The 22,803-nt window shown below is 44.2% G+C and overlaps 1 long non-coding RNA gene across 1 annotated transcript in view; it reads left to right on the top strand.

Annotated features, from left to right (window-relative positions):
• Window positions 1–200: 200 nt before the first annotated feature.
• LOC138521805 (uncharacterized) overlaps window positions 201–22,803 on the top strand; it is a 57,372-nt gene continuing 34,769 nt past the window's right edge. Inside the window, exon 1 of the long non-coding RNA XR_011283127.1 lies at window positions 201–3,067. This is a non-coding gene — a long non-coding RNA (uncharacterized lncRNA). The remainder of the gene's footprint in view (window positions 3,068–22,803) is intronic.

A 22,803-nucleotide genomic window follows, 5' to 3' on the forward strand; every position in this document is an offset into this window, starting at 1 on the left:
ACTAGATGAGGAATCTAAATCTTTATTAGGGGTAAGGCGTGAGGAGGATGGTAAGAGCCCCTTGAACCCCCCAAATATACCCCAAGTTAACCCTAAAGATAAAACATTTAAAAACATGAAGCCTGTGGCCACCAGGGGGCGCACAGATGAGTGTCTTCTCCGTGTGAGCGCCATCCCAGGGTCCCTAAAAAGTGGTTTGAGCCCCCACTATAAGTACCCCCTCCTAGAGAAGTCGACGGAAATCAGCGTCGGAAGGTGACAAGAGGCAAGGAAACACCCGAACGAAATCGGATGTGATTTCGTCGAGATATCTGCATACATTAAGTCGAGCCCCAGCTGCGTAGTGGCCGCTGGCCTTGCGCGAGGTCCTGCAGCTCCGGTGTGCTGCTATGAGCACGGAAGAAAGCGCTTCCTACCCTAACGGGACCACAATAAGAGCTGCAGCGTCTTGCCGAGACGGATCCCCGTGGCACTGCGGGCGGAGGACACGTGCATTGAAAAGCAGCAGTGAGCAGAGCAGCGATCTCGCTACGGGGAGACGCGACTCCGGTGCGGGGGGCTCGAGGCCTTGGCCCCGTGCGCCACAGTGGGACGTTCTGGCACCCGAGGTGAGCAGCGTCCTGCGCAGCGATTCCTAACGGAAAAGGGTGCATAGTGGCTGGGGGCGCACAGGGCCTTCCGCTGCGCCCCATCATTACTGGGTGACCGTCTGTGAGCCCAGAAGGCAGCTAGGAGGAACCGGGTGTTCCAGCGGCAGGGCGGCCCCACTGACACTGCCACTTTAAACAGAGTGATGAGACCACTGCGACGTCCTGAGCCTCGGTCCTGCAACGGAGTGCCTGGTGAGGGTGTCCGCTGATATAAAATGTGCATAATATTGTGAAGCATCTCACCTCCACGCACTGAATATTGTAAACATCTAGGGGAAAGGACCCTCCCCAGGCACGGGCGATCACTGTATAACCTGGCAGTGGATACCCGGATCCGTACACTGGCTTGGCACAGGTGTCCCAAATAAGCTGGGGACTGGAGCACACTGCGAAGACCTGAACCTACCACATAAGAGACTTCCCAATTGAAATACCCGGTGCGTTTTTGAGGTGAACTAGCGCTCCCATTGTTTTTGTGGAGGAGCGCACGGGCTGAGTTGGTACAGGAGTGAGTACAGCCGCTCTACAGCGGTCTTAAAACAGTGGAGGCGCACAGGAGGGAAGGCTAAAGGCTAAAGCACTTAAGGATTTGACTCACGTGGAGTAATGGAATGGTAATGTGTCCATGCACCTGGAATAACTCTAAAGTCATCCACATCAAGGGCTGACCCGATGGTGGCAGCATAGTGATGCCGGATCGATCAGCACGCTGTACTTAAAGAAAAGTATTATCAAGGGTCACACAATTGGGGGCTCTAATGCACGTGGTAGTTCATCGCAGTGCCCATTACGGAAGACCTGCCTTTCAATCCAACGTCTGCCTGCACATTTCATAGATTGGTGGTCGGCACCAAATGAGGGAATCCACAACTTGATTTCTGATGCCTCTTCCCCATGGGAAGGTGGGAGGGCCCGTCCTGCCATACTAGGAACAACGTGCAATTGAGTCCCGGGGATACTGAACGGACTCCACGCACCAGCGCGAACACAAAGGACTGAGAGCTGAAAGTGGACCTTAGAGGGTTGGGCCCCTGCATATCAGGGCGTGTGCCCTCCTCAACATCAAACTTCCTGGAAAGGCAAGAGTGTGGACATTCCGGGGAAACACTACTCTCAGCAAGGTAAAATGTTTTCATCTCCCTCAGAACTGTAGGAGGCCGGTATGGTGGGATAACGGGTCTGCTCTGTCGCTCTGGCTGCCTCCTCAAAGGTGACACACCTAGGCCATAGGGTGGCACCGCCAGGTCTGATACATCACTAACAGCTGAGAAGGTTGGGCCCCCACTCGTGGGGCGTGTGCCCTCTTCTCCATCTATTGCAGTTGGGTGTTGTGTTCTGCCCTGCACGTGAATCTAGAGAGGACCAAGTTGTGCCGAATGCACGCCTTTGAACGGCCCTGGGCTGAACACCTATGAACGTCAAGGAGAAACTTGCACCATACGAATTCACCCTGTGGGCCCCTCACGTTGCTCCCCCCCCAGATCCCACGATGGCTGCCTCGGGGACACACACGGCCGCAACTAAAGCCGATATTGCAGACCTGCTAAGTCAAATAAAGGGCATGAGGGCCGATATAGGTGCGAAAGTAGATAAAATAACGCACAGAATTGACAAGATGGAAGAGAGAATTGAGGAAGTGGAGCATAATCAGTCCTCGCTCAACACACTGGAATCCCATATGGACCAGAGAATAGCGCACATTGAGGCCAGAGAGGAAGAATTTTGCATGAAAATGGACGATTTAGAAAACAGAGAAAGACGCAATAACATACGTATTTTTGGTAGGGGGAAACCGAACAAGACCTAAAGAGAACCCTCATGAAACTCCTGTTCGAGGATGACTACATCGACGAACCAAAACTTGACCGCATACACAGAGCTGGGGGCACTGCTGGGGGCCCAAAGACAGTCCTGGCACGGTTCCATAATTTCGCCCTCAAAACCAGAGTCCTGGAGAAGGCCAAGCGCAGTTCACAAATCCCTCTGGGTACGGAAAGGGTCTCGATTTACCAGAACCTGTCGTCTCTGACATTAGCCCTGAGGAGAAAATGCATCCCACACGATACCGATTGGGCTACCCCTTTTCGCTCACATTTGAATGGGAGGGAAACACGATTAAGTTGAAATCAGAAAAGGATGTTCAGAATGGTACAGCTGACCTATTGTGTGACCAGGAGGAGGGAGCAAACCAAGAAGGCAGACGTCAAGACAATAGACAATGGCGCATCAAAGGTCCGAGGTGGAGGCGAATCCCGGGCTCCAGAAAATTCAGGAGAATGAGTGCATCACCGTATGCGGAGGCATTACTCTCGCGTGAGCCCAGGCAATGAGGAGATCATCTCCTGGTGAGGTGCTGGCGGCTGGGCAGATATGATGGAGCCCATCTGGCTCACCATTGGAGATCAAAAGGTGCTCAGGTATAAGCCTAAGTAACATTGACAAATTGGGGGAATGAGGCAATGCAGGGGTTAAAGAGGGAGGGGGGTGTTAACGAAAGGGGGCTCAATAGTTAGTTAATTGTTTTGTGAAGGGACCAGGGTTTTTCCGGTTCTCACTGGTGGTCCAACTCCGGCGGGGAGAAATTGGCCAAGCTAGATCGGACGCCGTTGGGAGTTCGGGGGGAGAGAAGGCGAGGGGGGGGGTAAGTATGCAATGTTGTACAAGAATGTGACAGGTGGTCTTTTTAGTCCCATAAGAAAACCAGATTTGTGGAAGTTCGCCATGCGCATGAGACAAGCTCCGGATAGGTAATGGCAACAAGCTCTAACATGGCGAAAGGTGCCCTCACTACAATCTGCACACTTAATGTCAAGGGGCTTAACTCCCCCACAAAGAGGTCTATGGTATACAGAGAATTCCGTAGTTTTCTGCAAGAGACCAAGTATGCTCGGGTGAGGAACGTAGGGTGATACATCCCAGAGTGGGGATATAATATTGGGGATCTGGCCCTCTGAAGAAGGCGGGTGTGGGGATACTGGTTAAGAAGGGGATGGACCTTAGGGTTTCAAAGGTATGGATGGATGTAGAGGGGAGAGCTCTGATGGTGGTGAGTACCATGAGAGGCCTAAAGGTCACGCTGGCAACATTGTACGCCCCAAATGTTAGACAGGCCGAGTTCCTGCAGCGCACAACATCGACAATAATGCTCAAAGCCGCTGGTCATGTGATACTCAGATGGGACTTCAACCTCTGGGCGGACACTGATAAAGATAGGCAAACGACCGCTCCGGGCCAAACTGATCCGGCCGTTGCCGGCAGAAAGGCAGTGGCAGGGATGATGTACACATATAGATTGTGAGACATATGGCGGGAACTACATCCAGATACCACGGGTTATACCTTTTATTCTGCACCTCACGGCACATACATGAGGATTGATAACATATACATCTCAGAGGAACTGGTGGAGGTGACGGCCCACTCGGAAATTGAACTCATCGCCTGGTCAGACCATGATATGGTCTCCATGGGTCTAGAGGTGGGGGCGCTACCACGCAGTGGGAATAAGTAGCGCTGCAATGAGTCCTTGTGGAAAGACCCAGTCTTTCGAGCGGAAATGGTAACTGAAATTGAAGAATACCTCAAGGTGAATAATAAAGGCGAGGTATCGAAAAGGGTGGTATGGGAAGCAGGGAAAGCAACCTGGCGAGTGGTGTTGATCAGGGAGGGTGCCAATAAGAAAAGAGAGAGGACCCTGGTAGAAAACAAACTGAGGGAGGAAATAATACACTTAGATTGGGAGGCCCGTACTGCCACTGAAGATAGGAGGGAGAAGATTGTGCTGGCCGGGCACAGACGGGACAAGCTTCGACCCCTTGAAGAGGCGCAGGTCGTTCGGAAGCTTCAACTCCTCAAACAAAAACATTACGAGAAGGGCGATAAGGCTGATGCGTTATTGGCAGCTAGGCTGCGTGGACAAAGAGAGGACAGATGGGTGGCAACAATAGATGAAGGTGGGGGGATAATCAGGACCCACAGAGTGGACACATCCCAGAAGCATTTGCACAGTTCTATGACAACTTATATGAATCCGAAATGATGCAAAGTAGAATCGAAATAGACAACTACCTGGCCGGTGTGGAGATGCCTAATCTCACAAGTGCAGAGGCGGACGAGGTGGATGCCCCAATCATGGCTGAAGAGGTCGAAAATGCGGTAAAAAGGTTGCCACTGAGAAAGGCTCCCGGTAACGATGGCTACACGGCAGGCTTCTACAAAACTTTCCTATCCCCCCCTCCTCCCCTTCTTGGTTGAACTGTTCAATGATATCTTGGAGACGGGTGTGGCACCGAACTCCTTCTCGGAAGCATTGATCTCGGTCATACCTAAGGAAGGGAGAGATCCCAAACATTGTGGATCATATTGCCCAATATCTTTACTTAATATCAATGTAAAGATTTACAAGAGAATCATAGCGTCACGGTTAGAGACATATATGCCTCGGCTCATACACTCAGACCAGGTGGGATTTATTTTGGGGAGGCAGGGGTCAGATACCATGTGTAAGATCTTGCACCTGATACATGAATCAAAGACAATGGCAGGAGAGCCTGCTCTTCTGTCGGTCGATGCAGAGAAAGCATTCGACAGAGTCGAGTGGAGATTTCTAGAAGCGGTTTTGTCCAAGGTACGACTGGGGGAGAGATTTAGGAGAGGGGTGAAAGCAGTGTACACATCTCCTAATGTCTCGGTATCGGTAAACTGACTACTCGAGATGGTTCACCCTGGGCAGGGGAACTAGGCAGGGCTGCCCGCTGTCCCTGATATTGCTCGCCTTGTCGCTTCAACCTGTTGCCCAGAAGATCATAGCTGATCGGATGGTCGAGGGGATGCCAGTACAGGGGAAATAATTTAAGATAGCGTTATATGCCAATGATCTACTATTGCATTTCATGAACCCACCCACATCTATACCCAGAGCAATACAATTGATAGAACGTTATCGCCTTCTCTCTGGGTTTAAAATTAACAAGAGCAAGTCCATCCTGTTCCCCCTGAACAAACCCACACAGAGTGACAAGGAGAGGTATGCCGTCTTGGGCCTAACTCTTGGGGGTGCCACGTTGCGATACCTAGGGATAAACCTGGTGAGACATATATGCATTATACAAGGCCAACTTCCCCCACCTGCTTGAGAAATTCCACTCTGACTTGACCAAGTGGCAGAAACTCACAGTCTCATGGATGGCGAGGGTAAATGCAATTAAGATGGTGTGTCTCCCAAGGTTTCTATACCCATTCCAGATGCTCCCAATCAAGATGCCTAAATCATTCTTTGGGGTAGTGAAGAAGGCTGTTTTGAGATTCCTAGAAAAAGGGGGAGGGGTGGGCTTACCACACCTTGAGAAGTACTATATAGCGGCACAACTGAGGGTACTAATACCGCATTTGAGGAATCAAACACACTTACAATGGGTAAGCCTTGATGACCAGAGTTTTGCTCCAGCCACTTTATCTGAATGGCTTTGGGTCCCGAGGGACAAATTGACGCGTAGGATATGGCAACACCCAATTTTGAGCACCATCTGGGAAATCTGGGGAGAGAGAGCGCGGCATGGCCATACACCTTAAGCCACATCTGGGCACTGGGAATTTGGGAGGAAATCCCGGATCATGGGAGGTTTCAACAATGGTTTGAAGTGGGCCTCGAGAGGGTTGGGCAGCTCTGGAAAGGGATTTATTTTGTAACAATCATTGACCTCGAAAATGCACTGGGTAAAGGGAAACTGTCGATTTTCCACTTTCTTCAATTTAAAGGTATACTGAGAGAATCATGGAAGGAAAAAATACAAGGGGATCTCACCCCATTTGAGGTGCTCCTTGATACTCTCACTAACACCAAAGGAGTGATCTCAACCATGTATAGAACTCTGATAGACGCTGGAAAGGGATCCACAGACATACTTAGACAGAGATGGGAGACGGACATGAATATGGAAATTGATGCTGACTTATGGTCCAAGATGTGCAAGGGTACCTCTAGGGTATCCATTGCCTCCCAGTATAAGTTGCATGCCACTAAACTCCTTCACAGATGGCAATATGACTCCCATAGGCTTTCCAGGATGTTTCAAACAGTGAGACCCCTCTGTTGGCGTCAATGTGGTCAGAGCGCAAATTATTGGCACATGTGGTAGGAGTGCCCCAGGGTGAGAGTGTTCTGGGATGAAATTCTCGGTTGGATCAAGGATATAGAAGGGATCCAAAGTGAGCAAACGCCTCTTCTAGTGCTGTTTGGATTGGAAAGAGATGAGGAGGTGTACGCGAGGGCAACAGGGTTAATCGTCCCCATACTCCTAGCGGCTAGAGCATGTATAGTGATAAAGTAGAAAGCAGTTGGGGCCCGAGTAAGAAAGAGTGGGAAACTGTTGCCACTAGCATTTGTGTGATGGAGAGGATCACTGTAGCTTTGCATGGGAGATCCACACAATATGAGGCACTATGGAAGGACATCCTTGGTAAGTATATCTCCAGGACCTAAATCAAATTGTGGAGTGGATTCTCAACAGTGAAATGTTGTAACATGTAGGAGGAAGGGGTGGAGGGCAGCATGACGGGAAAAGTTGGACACAACTGGATTATGTGAGATAGTGCTCCGGAGGGCACCCTTGAACTTCGTTGCTTGCTGTTTATTAACCTCTAGTAATGTATGGAACGTAAATCTGAATATATGTGGTAGTTCAGGAACATAGACCTAATGAGGGAATCATTTTGAGCATAACATTGCTGCGGGGAGTGGTGGGAGGGAAGGGGAGAAAGGTTGTTTTGAGATATGGTTCTAGGGTTTATGAGAAGGAAGGTTTGTAGGCTTTCATTTCTTTGTTTGACAATCATTTGTCCGATTGCACCTGTACGATGCTATACATGTTCTGTTGAAAACTTAATAAAAGCAAATAAAAAAAAACATGAAGCCTAACAAGAGTATCAATTCTGTAACCACACATATAATAAAAAAATGAAACCATTAAAGGAGTGCAGACCATCTGCTCTCGAGAACATATGGAAAGCACCTCCGGTGTTGAAAGGCATGTAGATCATACAATGGCCAATTTGGTTACAAACACTTTTTCAGAAGAAATGAAGCATAAGGGGAGAAATGATAAGAGTGGATGGGATCAAAGAGACATATCAGCTGTTTTTAAAAAACCCTCGTAATCCTCCACCACCACTTAAAGTCATACAAAAATCTTCAGTAAATAAACAGGAGTTTGGTATTACTCCTTTACCCAAACTGAATCAGACACAGAAATCAGTGTCAAAAATAACAGACTCTGGATGTAAATTTATACTTAAAACAAAGGAAATTCGGGATTCTAGAACTGACAGCTCCAGGGATGGCAGCTTAATTGATGTGCTCCTGTCCTAGGCCTCAACTGATATTCTTACTTACAAATGTCTGTACCAAGCACTCCTGAACCTGCACAGCCAGTTAAGAGACAGAAAGGGGCTTCACAAGAAGACAAAGAAGAATGCAGAGAGGACAAGCATTTGGATTTGCTCAGTGAATTTAAACAGGACATGGCTGAGATAAAGAAGGCCCTTATTAAGTCAGAAGAGAGATTTGAGGCGGTGACAAAAAGGGTGGATTCAGCTGAAGAACATCTTATTATGGTGGATGAAAGGACTTTAAAGTTAATGGATCAGATTAGAGACTTGAAAACAGCTAATGAAAGGATGGCCTTTAAGTTGTCAGAGCAAGATAATTTCTCCCGAAGAAATAATCTCTGTCTGGCTGGTTTTCCTGAAAATGCGGAAAGGGGTAACATGATGGACTTTCTGCAGAAAAATTTGCCAAAAATACTTCAACTGGACTCTGCTGTTAATTTGGAGATTGAGAGAGCACATCGCGCACTTGGACCTAAACCTTCATTAGGTGAGAGACCGAGACATATTATTGTGAAGTTCTTGAGATTCCCAGTTAAAGAACTTATTTTAAAGAAGGCGCGTGAACTTAAAGATCTTGCTTGGGGAGGAAATAAAATTATGGTTTTTGTGGACTTGAGAAAGGATGTCTTGGAGAGGAGGAAGGCGTTTGATAAGGCATAAGATTAAGGCTCGAGAAAAAGGATTAAAATGTTATATGGTCTATCCTGCCATCCTAAAGGTTGTGGTTGATGGACAATTACATGCTTTTAGTGAGTGTAAAACAGCAGAAGCCTTTTTGACTGATTTGGATGTGAATCCAATGGAAGGAACTTCATATGAAATTAATTCTACAAATGTGATGAAAAAGAAGAAGGGATGGTCTGGCTACATTGACTGATGTAGGATCAGCTATGATTGAATATCTTTACTTTAATATTTGTTTATATTGTTCATTTTTATTGATTTAAGATGGACGCCAGCATTTTTTACCATTTCCGCAACTGGTGGGACTTGAAAAGTACTTGAAATTACACAGAACAGTATGCTCGTGAGTTTCCCTTCTCACTCATCCTATGAAATGTTTTTGAGTAAGGCACCTTGCTTGCAGTGTGTACATGATGGCAGCGAGGCGTGACGTGGAGGTTAGTATGGATGTACGGGAGCGGAAGGCATTCGGTATGCTTAAGGCGGAGCAGAAGCGGAATGGCCTCTTACAACGGTAGAATGAAGGTATGTGCCCCATCCATAAAACAGGCAAGTACTTGGCAAAAGTAAAGGCTCCACCTTCCTGCCTCCCCATAAACAGACAATGAATGCCTTTTGCAAACATCTGCCGCGCTTCGGTTCCCAGGAGTAAACATCACTGGCCACTCCCACAGCAAATCAATCCGGATCAGAACTAAAACGTTCAGTACTGTATGGGGCAGTCCAATACAGTGTCATGTGGGTCACCTGCAAAGCTTCCGACAGTCACTCAAATGCCGGTACTGGGGGGTCTGGCGGGTGCAGAGGATACAGGACCGGGGGTCTGCAGAGTGCAGAGGATTCAGGACTGGGGGTCACCGTTTTGAACAGACGCGGAGATGAATTACCGTGGATTTTGTGTTTTTGGTGAGACGCATCAATATCATATGTTGCCTTTGATGTGTGAAGCAAGGGATACGTTCTGCTACATCATTGAACCTCCCGTGGACCTCTGCGCATTCATGTCAGTTCCAGAAAGCTACGTACTTGCTTCCTTAGATGTTATGCCCACTATGATCCGCAATGTCAGTGCTTTTCTTCATTTTCCTTTTCGTTGTCCCCGAAGCCAATCCAGGCAAGAACCTCTAACTAATTTCTGTACTGCATGAGGAACTACACATGGCCAACATGGTTGTGCACTGAGTGTTATCTCAGGGCTTCATGTGACACTATGGCTTCTGACGGCATTGTTTCACTTTCTCTGTGCAAACATGAGTTTCCTCCTTTTTTTAGTCTGCATGGTCGTGAGTATATATCTGGTGGGATGTGCAGATTCCTTTTTTGCCTGGTCTAGGTTTATTCTAATGTGGCAATGGGGTAAAAGGGTTCTGACATTCTCATATCACAACTGCAGTAGGATCTGTAAGATAAAGAAGAGATTGCAGCCAAGATTCCATGAGCTACATTGTGGCTGAGGTTACTAATGCTATATTACAATTGAAAGATGGGAAATCACCGGGGCCAGATGGGATCATTTCAGAATTTTATAAAAAGTTTGAAGATCAAATATCGCCAATTTTATGTGTACTCTTTAATTATTTTTTAGAGTCGGGAACAATATGTGAGTCGTTGACAGATCCGACAATTATTGTTATTCCCAATCCTGATAAGGATCACAAAAAATGTGGTAATTATAGACCAGTTTCACTCTTAAATGTGGACTTTAAGATTTTTACGAAAATATGGGTGAATAGATTTATGGTAAATATGGGAGATCTGGTGGATGAGTCTCAGGTAGGCTTCATCCCAGGAAGGTATAGATATGATAACATTAGGGCTGTTTTGAATGTCATGGGGATGCATTACAATAAGGACTCAAAGGGAGTCTTAGGATTTTGTGATGCAGAGAAAGTATTTGATAGGGTTAATTGGAGATTTATGGTAAATATGGGGGATCTGGTGGATGGGTCTCAAGAAGGCTTCATCCCAGGAAGGTATGGATATGATAACATTAGGGCTGTTTTGAATGTCATAGGGATGCATTACAATAAGGACTCGAAGGGAGTCTTAGGATTTTGTGATGCAGAGAAAGTATTTGATGGGGTTAATTGGAGGTTTTTAGAATGCACCTTGTTAAGAATGGGTTTTGGGCCAACCTTTATGAAAATGATTAAATGTATTCATCATGAGGTTAAAGCAAGAGTGACTGTGAATGGTTCGATTTCTGAGTCTTTTTCATTGTCTAAAGGCACGCGACAAGGGTGCCCTCTGTCACCATTTTTATTTGACTTGGCGCTTGAACCATTGGCTGCCTTTATTAGACAATGTGGGGAAATTAAAGGTTTATGTGTTGGGAGAGTGGAAGTTAAAGTTTTGTCTTATGCAAATGACATGGTGGTTCTGTTATCAAATCCGGAGCAATGTGGTTTGATACTGAGACAGATGTTTGAGGAAGTAGGTGAGCTTTCTGGACATAAGATAAATTGGGACAAGACTGAGATTTTCCCGCTGTCTAAAAATTGCATACTTGCCAACCCTACGGATTTAGGCGGTAGGATACCGCTTTTTAAGCAGTCCTACCGCCTACCGATTTTCATGTAACAGCTACGGATTTACAGGCCTGGTTGCCTCTGTCTGAGGCCCAGAGAGCTGCAGGGCACTGCAGCATCTCCAAGGGGTTTGTTAATGGCCCATAATGTCATTATTTTGATTGATGACAGAGAGTGAGCGTGCCCCTGGCCAGGCTGGCAAAACAGATACTTTCTGCCCTGCGCACTGCAGCCAGTCTTAGTGTCAGAGAGGGGTGACGGCGCTGCCCGTGAAATCCCTTGCCTCTCAGCTGCCAGCCAGGTGTCTTCCGAATCCACTTGCAGGGTGAGCAGCAGTATTCTTCCGAATTGGAGCTGAGCTCTGCCTCTGCTGTAACGCCGGCTCATGACCATATTCAAAGGTAACATCATTAAACTTGGTTTGTTGTCACTTCTGACATGAGTCTGGCGAAGTCCACCCCGTAAGGCCACTATGAGGCTACGGTTCACCCCTCCAAAAAAACCAGTCAGCCCTCAGTCAGACACAGCAGTATTAAGCTCTGCCATAAACACTCAGAAAAAGTGCACCCACCTCCTGGCACCCCACCAAGCCAGCATGGGTCCCCTTCCCCTTTCATCACGTGTGCTCTTGTCTCGAGCCCCCATCCCCCATTCACCTAGCAGGAGGGAAGAACCACGTCTTGGCCACTTCGACCTGGCAGCGGTTGGTTTGTGCGCAGGGCATTGTTCTGCATCAAACCCAGAGCAATTAGCGTGGTTCTGATTGAGTAGAAATCGTCCACCCAACACCTTTCGTTGTGTTTAGAGGCCCACGTGCAGGCATTATATACTCTGTCTATGCAAGGGAAGGGCAGCGCATGGAGGCAGCTACTGAGCTGCTACTCATAGCTGGAATGGAGGCAGATGTCTGGCTTTACACGTAAAATAAACCTAAATAAATACATTCACGTCGTTGCTACCCGCGCATCACACATTTGGAGGTTATCTTCGATATTTTACACACGTTTGTGGTGGACAGATGCTCCCGCTTTGGAAAATTAGCTGGGCGTTTGGAACCGTTGATATTTTATTGGTGCTGAATGTGTTCTGCTAATTGCCTTTCCCCTGCAATAAGGGTGTTGCGTGCTCTGTGAAGTAAAGGAAAGTATTGCAATTTATGGATTAAAGAGGCTCCACCTTTGTATAAGGAGGTGGTAAAGGCTCTGGAAAATGCTAATCTGGGGGTCCCTTCTCCAAATTGTGGGACATTTCTGGCTTTCTTTTCACAGGCTAAACCACAGGCCAAATTGAATACCTTGAGCCATGTGGTACAGGAAGCTACTTGTGATGATCAATTGTTTGGTACCGTCACAGGCTGCTTCTCGGGATGAGGGTGAGAGCTGTTTTCAAAAGCAATAAAGTGGCGTTTACGAACGGCTGAGTTAGATTCAAACTTGCAAAGTTCAGGCACCCATGCTATACAGGAGGGTCAGTTGTGGTTAGGGGCACTACACTCAATTACTAGGTTCTTCGCTCCCGCTCCTCTGCCCAAGGGGAAATGTGCCTGAGAAACTGCTTTCTGAATAGTTACATGTGATATGAAAGGCAGAGCCATCCCATTAGAGGCCTGTATTTATAGCACTCATTTGGCACCTTGAAACATTCACGTTTTCTGTGTAACAACTTTGCGGCAAATTAAGGCAATGATCTATTTTTTGCTTCACATCGCATCATCCAGTATGTACTCCATCTGGGTTATGGACTAAAGGGCACAACAATATATTTGTCTCTATATCACTTTTGTTCTAGGGATTGTTTTAGAAGCGTAACTTCCCTTGGGGTATAGAAGTGTTATCACCTCGCTTTTCACACACATTCCTAATTGCAGAGACTTGCTGACATAGAAGGATTTATAGATTTTCAGTGGGTCTTTCCTGTTTCAGCTCCCTGCTGGCTGGCCATCTTCTCATAACCATTATATTCAACTTTCCTATGATCTCTACAAGGCCATATGTCACTTGAGGCCATTTCCTGTGATGTCATAAGGCCAAAGTTCATGTGACTTTTTCTGTGAGGTCACGCCCTGCCACTTCATTGGGTCACATTAATGTGACATCATTTCCTATGATGTCATCCTTATGCTAATTACTATTTTTGAAACTTTAAGATTCCTACAGATTTTTTGTCACAGAATGTTGGCATGTATGAAATTGTAGCTAGGACATTTTAAAAGTGTGGAAATGTAAATGGTCCCCTGAGAGTGTTAAATATCTTGGTATATATATCATTGGTGATTTGAAGAAAATTATTCAATATAATATTGATAAACTTATGGATAAAATTGTGTACCCTGATAGAATATGGGAACGGCTTCATTTATCTTTATGGGCAAAAATAAATGCCATAAAGATGGTTTTACTACCAAAGGTGTTATATGTTATTCAATCGATTCTGTTATAGATTACCAAAAAGCAAATCTTGCAAATTGATAAAATGTTTCAATGTTTTCTATGGGGTTTGGGTAAAAGATATATATTGATGCAGCAAGTTGAGGAAGGTGGATTTGTTTATCCAGATTTGTATAGGTATTGTAAGGCAATTCTGCTTAAAAAGGGAACTTATTATTATAAAAATGGAGATTTTGAAGGTGGCTCTTTGGCTGCACATGGAGAGGGACATTTGCAGTCCGTATCGTTTAAATAATCTTTATACTATGGGTAAAATGTCGGTCAGTAGGTTGAAATTAAAGCCAATAGTGGCAACTAGACAAGCTATGTGGTTGTGGTTTAGGGAGAATAGTCAGACATATGGATTTAGTGAGGATGCTTCACTCTGGCATAATGAGGTATTACAGCTCAACAATAGATGCCTGAAATGGCAGAATTGGATTCAGAAGGGCATTCTGAAATTGGGTGATATATTGGATGGAGATCGTCTTTTGACATTTGAAGAAATACAGAGAAAATATGAACTACATGCAAGAGAAAGAAGGAAATATGTTGAATTAATTACATTGGTTAACGTCAGGAAAGGTATGGTTAATAATTCCTTAGGGGTCAGACCAGCTTTGTGTCATCTGCTTACTGGACAGGAATATTCTGTGCGTACATACATGAACTTTATGAAATTAGAAAGCAAACATGTGGTAGTGTGGGAAAAATTGAGAACTGTGTGGTCAGTTGATATGAATATGGATTTCACGGATGAGGATTGGAAAGATGTACTTAGGGTGAGTGCCAATGTGGGTACTGATTTGAATTTGCATGTGATCAGACAGAAAATAATAATAGGTAGGGTGTACTGGACACCGGTAAAAATGTATTAACTGGGACTACAAACAGATGATTTATGTTGGGGGTGTGGATAAGAAAGAGGTACCCTTTTACACCTCCTCTGGAGCTGCTCAAGAGTTCAGGATTTCTGGAATTATATGATTGATAGGATTGAACTGATTTTAAGTATAGTTTTACAAAGGTCAGAGGGAAATATAATCTTACTCCTGCATCGAGATAGATGTAAACGTTCTATGAGATACAATAATTGGATAGATAAGACTTTGTTAATAGCAATGAGACTGATCCTTCGGGTTTGGAAAACTAGGAAGAAGCCTTTATTGGAAGACTGGTTAGTGGATTTACGCACTTTGTCGAATTATGAAAAACTCTAATTCAAGGTGAAAGATAAGGAGGAAGAGTACAATCTATTTTGGGGACCATTCAATGCCATATATGACTAAGTACATATGTCGGGGATAATAATAAGAAGTGGGCTATTCCTTTTTTTTCTCTCTCTCTCTTCTTCTCTTTTTACCTTTCTCTTCACTTTCTACTTCTTTCTCTATTCCTTCTTGTCATTCTTTTTGGGCGGTTTGGTTGGGTGTTGTCGGGGAGGTGTTTGTGGCTGTGTCCTAAATTGGGTGTGTTTTTATCCTTGATGATTTGCTCTTATTATCTGCATAAATTTAAAGGTTCTTAGTATGTCGAGGGAGGTGATTTGATTGTGAGGTTTGTTCATTGATATGCAATTGACCAATTTTTTGGGATTGTTCTTTTTTATGTCTGCTATTCACCTCTGTATTATACTGTTATGTAATTTATTTGTTGACATGCTAATAAAAAGATGTTATAAAAAAAAAACAAAGGAAATTCAACCACTAGGTGAAGTTTCTGTTGTTATCAGAGATTCCTCTGAAATTAAGGCTCAAACAAAATGCATTAATATGGTGGCTGGAAACACACATTTAGTAGAAGCCCCCCAAACAGAACTGCAAGTTGGCCCAAATACCTTTTTAGAGGCTTATAACGAACAGATTGAATACTCAAAACCGCCCCCAGTAATGAATTGTGATGAAAAGAGTAGGGTCCCAGGAAACGGACCTTATATGTCATAAATCCCAAAGTAACTTATGAAAGGATACAGTAATCAAAAAAGGATACAATTCATAGGGGTCTTCCGGATCCTTGAATTCACATGACTTGATAGAAGGGATGTCAATTTAGACCTTCCAAATGATACAACTCTCTGACTATTGGAACAGGCAGAGAGAAGGATCACTGGAAAGGGCGTGGGAGAGTTATAGGAAGGCAGCCTAGGAAAAATAAAGCATAATGAGAACCTATCTCAACTGGCCTTTCTGGTAGAATGGTAATCATGAGATTCCAACACTAATCTGTAGGCTAGAACTGTAGTAGTCACCAAAGTCAATGAAGAATCCAGGAAAGAAAAATAAAAACCAACGACAAAGGAGGGAAGGTTAGTAAGGGAGACTTATTGTTACGCTCACCTGGTTCCCACTGGGGCATCGATCGGACCCCGACAGCTGCGGTCTCCACCAATGTGATGCGTAGTGCAGAGATGACAGTCTGGTCTGGCCCGCCTAATCTTGTCTGCTGGACTCGTAGAAAGGGATTTAGCCATCCGTGGACTTTAGTGATGGCCCCCCAACTGTTCACGTTCCCTGACTAATCACCTCCGATATCCCTTCTTGGTAACCTCACCTTATGTTTTTAACTGATGAGCTCTCCATCCTGCATGGCATGCAGGGGCGCGTAGATACCAGTTATTTCACTTGTTTGAAGGTACTGGAGGAGTTCCGGAGGAATATTGACTCCAGTGTCTATACAGTTCAAAGAGTTCAATATGTCCGATGTTCACTCTTGTTCCATTCCCTCGTTAGGTTGCAGCTGGGTCCAAAAGAATATTGCCTGGAGGCAGCTGATGGCGTTCAGGCAAGAGTCTGTATTACCAAACACTGTCCGGTAAAAGTTGCATGAGTTTAACTTGCTGTTTTCTCTCCCTTTATAGGTGCAGCATAGGAAGATACAGCAAATTAAAGGATAATACCTCCGGTGGTAAAGCAGGTAAGCCTATGGTGGCAAGAGATTGTCTTTGTCGGTTTTCTCGGCTCACCTTGTTATTCCTTTTGTTTTCCCCCCAGGTGCTGGGTTCTGACGAAGAAAATGATGGAGGCAGCACCGAGTCGAAAGATGTGGTGGACTGGTGAGTATAACGTGGCGTTGCTGCTGGCGAAGCGACGCGTGCTGAAATAAAGTCCTTTCCAGGCTCGGAGCTGTGCTGGGTCCGGAATCAGGTAAGGAATCAAATAATGTCCGTGATCTAACCTCTTCTCCTTTCTTTTCCTTTTGTCTAGGAGCTCCGGATTCGAGGTGGGCGTGGCAGAAGAATAGATGCTGACTTGCAGACACAGTGAGTGTTACGCTGCTGGATGCAGAATAACACGAAGCATGGGCTGCCGTTCGGGAGTGGTTTAAATAGTCTGCAAAGTAGTCCCTTGTAAGAAGTTCCCCAGAACCACACCCGAGTGAAAAATAATCCCTGTAATAAAATAGTCCCATCAAGGCCTCATGTTGGCTTGGACTCATTTTGCAGCATGGTCTGCATAAGGTGAGTATAGACTATGAGCCTGGCGCCTATGGCGCCAGGACTGATTTCTATGATGAGCCTGGCGCCTAAGGCGCCAGGACTGATTTCTATGATGAGCCTGGCGCCTATGGCTGTTGGGGTTTTAATAAGTATCTGGATGCCTGCTCCCGGGGCTGATGGACTCGATCCGGATGCCCGTGGGTAGGCATCATGACACTTATCCCGAACGGCACGAGGCTCTCGCTAGTTACCGGGTTGGTGCACCACAGGATAGCGTTCATAGTTCTGTGCACAGACACCTTCAAATGAATGTTGTAGAACCTTCCTTTCCCACAAAGAACAGAACTTAAAGCGAAATGAGTCCACCTGTTACTTCCTCACAGGCTTCAATCAACCAGGTGCGGGATACACGTGAATCAAGCACACGCAGCCAGGACAGCTGCGCTTGAAGAGTTCCAGCGTCCGCGTGCAATTTACACGCAAACCAAGTACACGCAGCCAGGACAGCCACGCTTGAAGAGTTCCAGTGCGCGCGTGCGATTTACATGCGAATCAGTTACACGCAGCCAGGACAGCCACGCTTGAGGAGTTCCAGCGTCCGCGTGCGATTTACACGCGAATCCAGTACACGCAGCCAGGACAGCCGCTCTTGAAGAGTTCCAGTGCGCGCGTGCGATTTACACGCGAATCAGGTACAACTCTGCCAGGACAGCCGCGCTTGAGGAGTTCCAGCGTCCGCGTGGGTTTAACACGTGAACAGGAAAACTGCATCCAAATGAAACAGGACCTGCGTGTAAGAAGATACGTTAACAAAACCTGTTGAGGGTAGATGCAGGAGATCGCGTGTGAAGGAAACACGTCGAAGAAGGCCAATGAAGCAACTGACTGGATGCGAGGACGCAGATGAAAAGTTCAGCTACCAGGTCGCAATCAGAAGCAACGAGTGGCGTATCCACGCTGCTTATAAACGTTCTGCCGTAAAACACGTGACTATCCCGAATCACGTGAATGTCAATGACGTGAATAATGCAGACGTCATTTTCCTTGTTATACATCAAACAACCTCCATCTTGAATAAAACGGTCTAGCAGTTCTATGAGCGTAACCTGTTCTACGTACAGACGGAGTTCCAGATCCAGAGGTACAGTGTCTAGCATGCATGACATTATATTAGTTCAAATGACGCTGGTGGGAGTGGCATAATAGACGGAAATTCTGCTACAGGTTTTTCTACACTGGAATTTTGTATTAAGCAAACTATTGAAAAAAGATTGTCACAAAAAATATTACCTACCGGAACGGATGGAGACTCGGTAATGAGTAAACCCATTAAAGAGTCTGTTAGTACTGAAACTGAAATTGAACAATCCTCCCTATAGTCTTCTACTCATAAGCAGTTGGTTAGGGACCCTGCTGATTTAAAACCTATTTCTGAAATCACCCGTACTGCAACACAAACTTCTGGCGTTTCGGGAACGATGGAGCCTCAGAAACTGGGGAAAACATTGAAAATGGGCAAACAAAAGGATAATGTCTCACAAGGCATACATATGCCACACATTATTCCTGATGATTTCTTAGAGACTCCAAACTGTAAACCAACAATGGTAGATCCAAAGACCATTCAGTGTCGTAGACCAATATTTACTGACTGCCCAAGTATTTTTCTCTCTTTAATATTCGATTATGGGGGCCCGCCCTACTTACACAGAAGTAGTGTGTTATCTTAGCGAGATTCTGAATCTGAAACTCCTGACTTCTGCGGACCTAAAACTAATTGATTTTATCCATCCAGAACGATTTGATTTTGTACGCATCGTTTTTCACTCTAGCAGTCCATGGCTTAGTTCTAAAGGAAGCAATGGAGCTAAATAGACTGGGCTATGACATAAAAGATTTCAATCTATCCTTGAAAATAACAAACTACAGTGCTCCATCATTTGTAAATAATAGAGAGGTCTGGACCGACAGGGAAGTAATGCAAAGTAAGAATTTTGTGAAACAAGAATACGTTCAAAATGAGAATGGGAGAGAAGTAGTGGTTGAACCAGCTTCTAAGCATCCTCATTGGAATCCTCCAAAACATGACGATGTACAATCTTGGACATGGTTAGCAACATCTTTAAGGGATTCCATCGTGCAGCTCAAAACTCTAAAGTTAAATCTTTAGTCGCAACAACGACTTACTTCTGGTATCCTGGAACTCCAGGGATCACTCCCATCTGTCTTCTTCAAAAGAGTTGTGTGCCAAAGTAATAAAAAACAATATTATATGCATACAAGAGTCATGGATGACCCAAAAATTCCATATAAACTGCTATGACTCTAGGTTTCAATTGGCAAGAAAATATCTCTCAGAGGCCGTCCATCAGGTGGTATTTTAATAGCAATTACGACAGACAAGGGTATGAAAATCATGGAGTCTATTTCGGTGGTATTAGGGGGTCTGGCAGTGCTGGTGGAACTAACAACTGAATACTCTATCTTAAATTTGTTGATCGTAAACATTTATTGGAATCCTCAGTATGACTTACCATCTACGATCAAGAAGGTGAACTCTCTTTTCCTGAATATGTCCAATAAATATAATGGTCTCCACCTTTTAGCGGTTGGTGACCTGAATGTTGTAATCCCAACAGGTGACAATGTGAATTCCATCCAGGAATCTGACCTTGCAATTCTGTCTATTGCTGAGGTAAAGGGGAAATATCCAATTGATGGGGGTCCGAATGGCGCAACCAGAAAATGCTTGTAGGGAAATATATGGTACTCCTTTTTTTCGAACTGGGGTCTGACCCATGCAAATCCTATTCTTCCGCAAAATAAAGAACCCTATACTTGGTCCAATGGGACAAAAACATCTGTAATAGACCATATATTTATGTCTAAAAAACTGTTCGAAGCTTGTAAATCCTTTAACTTATCAGATACAAATCTGAGCGACCATAGACTGTTGGCAATCGAAATAGATATTAATATGGGTGCAACCGTGGGAGATCATTTTACTGACAACCTAAATGTGAACACCGGAAAAAACGGAATTACATGGCATGAAGGGAATGTGGCGAAGTTAAATGCAGCATTTATTGCCGATTGTGACCATCTGCAGCTTGTGGAAAGACGCCACATATTCAGTTGTGTGAATTTTCCTGTTTACATAGAAAGAATGATTGGCAGCTCGATTAAAGTAAAAAAGGGGCCACCATCGAGGAATACACACTCTCACGTATTTGATTATCTTGTCAACTCACACAAGAATCTATCTAATAAAGAGATTAGAATAATTAGAAAGCTATCTGTGGACTGGGTAGTGATGTCTGTTAGAATCAGTAAAGAGAAATTCAAACAAAAAAATGGATTAAAGCTCACAGATTTTCAATGCTACAAAAGACAATGAGGCTATGTTGTGTGCACTAAAAGAAGGGTCTGCTTGCCAATTTTGGAAGCTGTTAAAAGACATTGAGACCCCCCAAATCGCGATCCAAGCTAAATGTGTACCAGAGGAAGTATGGTTGGGTCATTTTGGGAACTTGTATGCTGCCAGATACGAGCCCCATGAGTCAATACTGGCCTTGAATGCTCAGGTCTGGAAATGTCATTTTACAGTTGCAGACACTGAGCTACAAATCCAAAAATTGAATCCATCAAGAGCCTCAGCCCGAATGGTTTAGCTAATGTTGTTTTTAAGGGTAACTCTGATATGTGGGCCAGGGCTTTGTATTTGTTGTTTTCCGACATTATTATTACAAAACAAATTCCCAGCTCATGGAAAACATCATATGTAAACCTGATGTATAAGAAGGGCGAGGGAAGTAATCCTAAAATGTATCTCACTATAGCGATTATGGACGCTGACTCTAAAATTTTCGCGGGATTGGTTCTGAACTTAGTGGTGGAATGGATAGAGAAACACTATTTTTTTTGAATAGGCAATTCGGATTTAGGAAACATATGGGTACAGAATTGGGAGGCCTAATGTTTTCATCATTACAAGAAAATGCTTGGAAAAAAAATGCTTCACCGACATATGTTGCCACTATAGATCTTTCTCAAGCATTTGACGGGGTAGATCAAGTTCTTTTATGGTCAAAATGACTTGTACTTGGAATGCCTTGGTATATTTTGTCAATCTTAATTAACCTCCATGAGGTTTCACTGATTCAAGTACGCCTGAATGGTGAAGGTAAATTGTCAGTCGCAATTCCAACAATGAACGGCTTGCGACACGGAAGTATCTTTGGCCCAACCTTATTTAATCTTTGTGTTTCTGATGTTGGGAAAGTATTAGATCCTGTACCATTTATCTCCCGCAAATAGAAGGGGCGAAACTAAACTAGTGTGCTTAAACAGACAATTTGTTATTATTTGACAAAACTCAAATTGGTCTGCAGCAACTGATAAACGCTTTTAAAAATTACACCAAGCTTAATGGCTTAATGATAAATGAGAAAAAGTCTATGATACTTATATTGGGATCTAAAAAGAAAACTGTAGCATTTAAGTGGTACTTAAACGGCTATAATCTGGCAACTAGAAACTCATTTAAGTATCTAGGTTACCCAGTTTTTACTAAATTCACCAAAAGTGCCTACTTGAATGTAGCGGAGGAAAGAACACTCTTGTTTAAATCACAAATGGCAAGAGTTAACAAAAAATATTGCAGATATTCACTGCCGCCGTTACTTCATTTCTATAAACTCAAAGCCATCTCTAAATTGAGCTATGGTCTTGAATTTATCCGTCTACCACTCAGCATGGCCTTAGTAGTATGGAAGTGAAAATATGGAGAAGTCTATTATACTGTCTGCCAAAATGAATTCCGCTTTCGGCCCTAAAATACGAGTTGGGTCTTCAGTCATTGACCAGCATTATTGAATGGAAAAAAATAACACTTTTTAGAAAATTGATTTTAGGAACAGGTAATAATCTATATGCGGTATTAGGAAATGAGAGCAGGTAACACACACTCCCAGTTATTATTATCAATGTATGAATGCCGTCGTCTCTCACTGGATAAAATTGGTGTAGATATGGAGCTTTTGCTCACAAATCCAATGAAAGTCAAACGAAGATTGCAATACTTTGACTGGGGGGAAACTAATTTGAGAGTAAAAATCTTGCAGTTGTACGGACATATGGTCTCAAATTGGAAGATTCTGGGTACCTTAGAACCATATCTCACAAAATTTCAGGACCGGAAGTGGATGAATCTGGTTATGCGATTCAGATTTAATGTACTGTTAACGGGAAATTTTGCAAATTCGAGATCAATCAGGGGGTGTTCATGTTCCGTGTCGCTTTTGTCAGAGTGCAACTGTAAAGGAAACTCTCAAGCATTTACTACTAGACTGTGAATCATTGATGACAAGTTGTTTAGAATATTTTGGTAAATTTGTGAGTGACCCTGAGAGAGTGTTTCCTGAGATAATATGGTGGAATATGCTACATGGACAAACTGTTTCTTTGAAACTGGCAATAGTCCGCTTTCTGTCAAAAGTATGTGGATTGATGACTATCGAATGATAAGGTATAAATGTGAATTTTGGATTAATTTTAAATTTTGCCATATTGGAAATATCTAAATAATTTCTTTTAAGACCATTTTAGATCATTTTATGCCATTGTAACTGGATTTGTAATCTTTTTTACTTTTCTAAAGGTTTTCTTTGTAAAGCCAAATACAAATAAAAATA

Source organism: Ambystoma mexicanum, chromosome 13 (assembly GCF_040938575.1).
Source record: "Ambystoma mexicanum isolate Mex_15411 chromosome 13, UKY_AmexF1_1, whole genome shotgun sequence".
NCBI lineage: Eukaryota > Metazoa > Chordata > Amphibia > Caudata > Ambystomatidae > Ambystoma > Ambystoma mexicanum.